This window comes from Phoca vitulina, unplaced genomic scaffold (genome assembly GCF_004348235.1).
Source record: "Phoca vitulina isolate PV1807 unplaced genomic scaffold, GSC_HSeal_1.0 scaffold1, whole genome shotgun sequence".
Taxonomy (NCBI): Eukaryota; Metazoa; Chordata; class Mammalia; order Carnivora; family Phocidae; genus Phoca; species Phoca vitulina.
Genome location: NW_022589704.1, coordinates 49,825,285 through 49,832,137, shown reverse-complemented (window position 1 = coordinate 49,832,137; position 6,853 = coordinate 49,825,285). Strand labels below are relative to the sequence as shown.

Genomic DNA, 6,853 nt, shown 5'->3' with positions numbered 1-6,853 from the left:
TTAGAGTATTACAGTGTTACTTACCTTCAGTTCAGATTCTTAGCAGAAAGGAGAAAGTGGGTGAAATACTAAACTATCTCTTAGGCCCCTTTAAAAGTACTTGGGTCATAACCCAAGATTCAGTAATTCAGATAAATGGGCCTTCAGAGAGGGAGGGGTACCTGGAAGCTTGGTGGTCTAAAAAAAGGGTCAAGACAAGATAAGCACCACCATTTCAAGTCCTCCTTGGCCTCTGGACAATGAGTGACAGAGTTGGACTTCTGGGATACAAGATCCATTAACCTGTGGGAACTAAAATGAAGTTTCCACTTGGGGTTCTTTGTATTCTCTGTGGCACTCACAAAGCCCAATACCAAAATCACCCCTTTCATCGATTGAAGAGGCCTTTGCACAAACTATGCCTTTTGTAGCATTCTGTGGTGCTGCCCTACCCTTTTAAAGTCCCCACCATTCTTGAGGTGAGCCAAAAAATGTAATGGCACTGACTGAAAGACTGCTTTTAAAATATACTTGTATCCAAAAGGTAGACACAAATTCTCCAGTCCCTCTTTTCTTTTGTTAGCCTGGATTAGGTCACTAGGCAGCCTTGTACTGAGGGGGAAGACCTGAACAGAGTTAGTCTGTTTGGGAGGGAGTCTGGGTTTGGCAAGAATAACAGTGATAGTCTTGATGGTCTGGCCAAGGTGTGCTGTTAGAAGCACCTATTCCCTGATAAGAGAAAGAGGAAATTTCCTCTCACTGAAGAAAGCAGAGGAGGAGGACATATGAGCTTTCAGATGAGCTCTTAGAGAAGAGGTGATACTCCAAAGGAAGGAAACTATTTAAAAGGAATTCTAAAGGAGTTGGGCCCAGAGTAAGGATTGCTCTCAAAGGACAAGTATGGTGCTCCAGTTCTGCCACAGGGAAACTGCCTCCTCCCTATCCGTACAAATCTTGGAGGATAGAGAATGTACGGGCCCTGGAAGTTGTTGGGGTGGGGGAGGAGGAGTGATAGAGAAACTGAAACCCTGAGGAATCAGCCTTCAATTTCCCAAGAACTGAAAATGGGTTGGGTAGAATCAGCTCTGCTTTTTACCATTCTCTCCATTGACGTATATTATGACCCAGCCCATCTGAGGGTCACAGAGACTTTCCCAATCCCTTCGAGGAGTCAGATATTGAAATAGAGAAAGTGGGAAGGAGTATGTGTGAAATAAGCATCTTTAAAACTATAGAAAGGATTTTCCCCAATGTAAGAACTCCATTCAACTTGTCGTCATTTTAGAAAATTAAGATATTCTAATAAAGGTTAAGAAAATGAAGACAACTTATTTAGGAAAAAAGACTAAAAATTTGGAATTTATTAATTTATTATGGTAAATAGTTTTAAAACTCTCCTTTATAGGGGTGCCTGGGTGGCTCAGTTGGTGCCTGGGTGGCTCAGTCGTTAAGCGTCTGCCTTCGGCTCAGGTCATGATCTCAAAGTCCTGGGATCAAGCCCCGCAGTTGGCTCCCTGCTCCCTGCTCCGGAGGGAATTTGCTTCTACCTCTCCCGCTCCCCCTGCTTGTATTCCCTCTCTTGCTGTGTCTCTCTCTGTCAAATAAATAAATAAAATCTTTAAAAAACAAAACAAAAAAAATTAAGAAAATGTAGACAACTTATTTAGGAAAAAAAGACTAAAAATTTGGAATTTATTAATTTATTGTGGTAAATAGTTTTAAAACTCTCCTTTATAGGGGTGCCTGGCTGGCTCAGTTAGTAGAGCATACAGCTCTTGATCTCAGGGTCATGAATTCAAGCCCCATGTAGGGCATGGAACCTACTTAAAAAAAAAAAAAGTATAAAAAGGTGCATTGCTGATAAAGAAGACTCTTAAAAAAAAAACAAAACAAAATACCCTCTCCTTTATCTAACTAGTAAGGAGGAAAAATTGCCTGACTTAGGTTTCAATTTTTTTGTTTTTGTTTTCCAAGCTGATGTTCTCATAATGTTTCAAGTCGAATAGAGAAATCGTAAAATCATAAACTCTTAGAACTAAGAGAGACCTGCAAGATTGATCATTTCTTCCTCTTCATTTTATAGCCAAGAACTCTCAAAAAGGGTAAATGGCTAAAATGCAGGAAGCCAAAAAGTTGCAGGAGAAGCAATAAGTATAGATAGTCCATAAAATGAAAATGAGACCAAACAAAATCTTGAGTTTATTATAGAAATTGTTATTGCACTTAACCATAGTTTCTCCACAGATTTGGATATATGTTTGTTGTCTCTATTTTTGTTGGTTAAGGAATGGATCAAAGTTTTTCAAAATTGTTTTTTGCTGCTAAAATGGAAATCTACAAAAATGGGTAATAGACTATTTTGGGATCATTGTTCAGAAGTGCATTTATCTTAGAAATGGTTACCATGGAGATGAGCACACATTGTGTGACTCTACAGCTTGTGAGTTACAAGTCATCTATGCTACAAAGACATAAATAGCCATACATACACATACATGCACACACCCCCATGCACACATGCACAGTGAAGTTATATTGTTCCTCTCTTTTTGTTAAATAATAATAAAACTCCATGCAGTGCTGATCTCTTCATGGTGAAAGGACCTGCAAACTCTAGACATTTCAAAATGTTATATTGTATAAAGACATAAAATCACTTTTTAAAAACATTGTGACATGCTAAGCGAAATAAGTCAATCAGAGAAAGACATGTATCATATGATCTCACTGATATAAGGAATTCTTAATCTCAGGAAACAAACTGAGGGTTGCTGGAGTGGTGGGGGGTGGGAGGGATGGGGTGGCTGGGGGATGGACATTGGGGAGGGTATGGGCTATGGTGAGTGCTGTGAATTGTGTAGGACTGTTGAATCACAGAACTGTACCTCTGAAACAAATAATACATTATAAGTTAAAAAAAAAAAGAAGAAGAAGAAGATAGTAGGAAGGGAAAAATGAAGGGGGGGAAATCGGAGGGGGAGACGAACCATGAGAGACTATGGACTCTGAGAAACAAACTGAGGGTTCTAGAGGGGAAGGGGGGGGATGAGTTAGCCTCATGATGGGTATTAAAGAGGGCACGTATTGAATGGAGCACTGGGTGTTATACGCAAACAATGAATCATGGAACACTACATCAAAAACTAACGATGTAATGTATGGTGATTAACATAACATAATAAAATTTTATTTTATTTTATTTTATTTATTTATTTATTTTTTAGATTTTTTATTTTATTTATTTGGCAGAGAGAGACACAGTGAGAGAGGGAACACAAGCAGGGGGGAGTGAGAGAGGGAGAAACAGGCTTCCCGCCGAGCAGGGAGCCTGATGCGGGGCTCAATCCCAGGACCCCGGGACCATGACCTGAGCCGAAGGCAGACGCTTTACAACTGAGCCACTCAGGCGCCCCATAAAATAAAATTTTAAAAAATTAAAAAAAAAACATTGTGACAGTAGTCTGAATCAAGCTTAAAGACTAATAACATGCTTAGCATGTAAAACAAATAAAGAAGACATACTTCTTAGATATCACGCCTCTTTAAAGTAAAAATGCAAAAATAAGGAAGTATGATGGGGTGCCTGGCTGGCTCAGTCAGTAGAGCATGTGATTCTTGATCTTGGGGTCATGAGTTCAAGCCCCACCTTGGACATAGAGCTTATTTAAAAAAATAAAATATATTTTAAAAAATAAGAAAGTAAAAAAAAAACCCAGAGTATATTATTAAAAAGTTATTGAGTTGTTTTTTCCAAAGCATTATATAATATTAATACTAATATATTACTAATATTGATAATAATTAGTTATTAATAATAGTAGTAATAATATTAGGGCATAGTTTTCTGGCTAGTCTTTCCCTCCCTGCTTCTCTTTCTTTTTTTCATTTGTTTCCTTTTCTTCTTTTGCTTTTGCTTTTTCTTCAATAAATAAAAATTTTTTAAAAGATTTTATTTATTTATTTGACAGAGAGAGAGACAGTGAGAGAGGGAACACAAGCAGGGGGAGTGGGAGAGGGAGAAGCAGGCCTCCCGCAGAGCAGGGAGCATGATGCGGGGCTCGATTCCAGGACCCTGGGATCATGACCTGAGTCAAAGGCACACGCTTAACAACTGAGCCACCCAGGCACCCCTCAATAAATACAATTTTTAAGATGCTTAAATTCCCAAGACACGGGCCAATTTCAGGAGATCACAAAGGTATATATTCTTTTTTTTTTTTTAAGAGAGAGAGAGAGAGAAAACGGGGGAGGGGCAAAGGGAGAGGGAGAGACAGAATCTTAAGCAGGCTCCACACCCACTGTGGAGCCTGACAGGGGGCTCAATCTCATGACCCTGAGATCATGACCTGAGCCAAAATCAAGACTTAGACACTTAACTAAGCCACCCAGGCTGCCCACAAAGGTATGTGTTCTGATAAAAGTTAACCTGTTTTTATTTATTTTACTTATTTGTTCACTTTTTGGTAATGGATATTTTCAATTTTTCAGCTTTAGTACTTAATTGACATACAGCTAATTCTGTTTGATTTATAAACCTCCTTCCTCCATCATTTTAAATAAATTCCATTAGCCAATAAGAAAACTTTTTCCTCCATAATTTGATTTTTTATACTTTTCTTAGAAACTTCAAAGGTTTCCTTGTGAATAGGGTACAATATGAGGTCCTAAATTCAGTAGTGTAAGAATGACTAGAACTAGAATAATAAGGCTTCCTTGAACATTCAAACATTGAATACACTGATGATTTAGCCACATTTAGTTTTGAAGCACTGTTGGACTCTTTCTTATGTAAAACGAAATATTTTCTTACGCAGCATAGTTAAATTTCTTAGACTAATTAGTGCATATGTATTTAAAAGCATATTTTAAGGAAGCCACGAACCTTTATTTGTCTTATAGAAACACAAGAAATATACATTAAATAAACAAAACCAAAATATGTTTTTGCTCTTTTTCGCAAGACAACAATTTTAACATATTTGATTAGTAGACAAATACTCTATTCTTGCTAAAAGAGTACACAAAAGTTGTATAGTACAACTATAGAACAGCACGTCATCTTTTGCAGTCTTTCCATAAAAAATAGTCATGTAAAGTTTCTCATTATTTGCTGCTTTTTTCAAACTGAGGCATCATGTAGTTTTAGAGCTGGGGTATATTCTTCCTTTGAAAAATTAACAAAATCCAAAACTGAGATCAGCAAAAAATCTAATATAACCTTTATTCCCTGACTTTTACTTCACTATTCTTGCAGTCTGCTTCCTAGAATTTTAGCATGGGAAGAGTTGTGAAATTTGCATTTTTTTCCTAAATTCATTGATCCAATATGCCTTACTCTCTTCATGCTAAATACTTATTTATCAATGTATGTAAATCTAAATCTTTAAAATCTGAAGTTTTTCAATCTTGGTCTTTTAAATCTAAACATCAGGAAGTAAAAGACTTAGCTATCATCAAATGAGTGACCTCTCAGATAGCAGAAAAAATCCTTTCACCCTACATAGTCTCATCCCAAATTAATTAATAGTTTTAAATAACCATTTTTTATAAATACGAAATGCTTCACAAATATGCATGTCATCCTTGCACAGGGATCATGCTAATCTTCTCTGTTTCATTCCAATTTTAGTGTATGTGCTGCCAACATGAGCACTTAAATAACCAATTTTTGAAAAGAATGAGTGCTTTCTTCTATATGCTTAGCTCTAGTGATTCTAGCTTTTACTGTTCATCCTCATAGGATATTTTTAGAGATATTTCCAGATAAGTATATAGTTCTTTAGGAGTATTTCCAGAGAAACAAAAGTTACTATGAACTCCTGACTCAGTTGAGAAGATTGAAGATAAAAATAGAAGAAATGTCATATTGCACTGGGCCAAGTGGTCATCCAGCTGAATTTTGACACCAAGACACATTTTTTAGATTTTTAATTTTAATTCTGGTATAGTTAACATAGAGTGTCGTATTAGCTTCAGGCATACAACATAGTGATTCAACAATTCTATGCATTACTCAGTGCTCATCATGATAAATGTACTCTTTAATCCCCATTACCTATTCCACCCATGACACAGAGACACATTTTGAAGGAAAGCACTATGGCTTTCTAATGCATCCATCTAAAATCCAGAAATATATATGGTTTCCTTAGTGGATTAGACCAGTTGATATATGATCCAAACATTTTCTAAACTTCTTGACCATTATTCTGTTGTTTGCTTATTCCAGTGCTTTAGACAACATATTCAGTTAACATTACTACCCACCATGTTTTGTTTTGTTTTTTTTTTTTTTAAGATTTTATTTATTTGACACAGAGAGAGAGAGCACAAGCAGGGGAAGCAGCAGGCAGAGGGAGAGGGAGAAGCAGGCTCCCCGCTGAGCAGAGAACCTGATGTGGGGCTCAATCCCAGGACCCTGGAATCACGACCTGAACCTAAGGCAGATGCTTAACTGACTGAGCCACCCAGGTGCCCCCACCATGTGTGGGTTGGGTTGACATAAAATTACTTTTTTTAAACTTCAGGATATACTCCCTAGTATTTTTTAACATCCTAGGCTTTTATTAACTTAGTTAACATTATCCATATTATTCCTAATTTTTAAAATAATTTATTCACAGTTCTCTTCTCCATTTCTATCATTTTAAATAAAAATATAATAAGTTATATTAATATATATATTATATATATAATACATATATATACATAATAGGTATAATTATAGGGACACCTGAGTGGCTCAGTCAGTTAGGCATCCGACTCCTGATTTCGGCTCAGGTCATGATCTCAGGGTCCTGGGATCAAGCTCTGCATCAGGCTCCCTGCTCAGTGCAGAGTCTGCTTGAGATTCTCCCTCTCCCTCTCCCCTCCC

The 6,853-nt window shown here is 37.0% G+C and overlaps 1 non-coding gene across 1 annotated transcript; it reads right to left on the bottom strand.

Annotated features, from left to right (window-relative positions):
• Positions 1–5,525: 5,525 nt before the first annotated feature.
• Positions 5,526–5,632, bottom strand: LOC116637919. Its single transcript, XR_004300559.1, has one exon. It is a non-coding gene; the product is annotated as a U6 spliceosomal RNA (small nuclear RNA).
• Between the last annotated feature and the right edge of the window lie 1,221 nt (positions 5,633–6,853).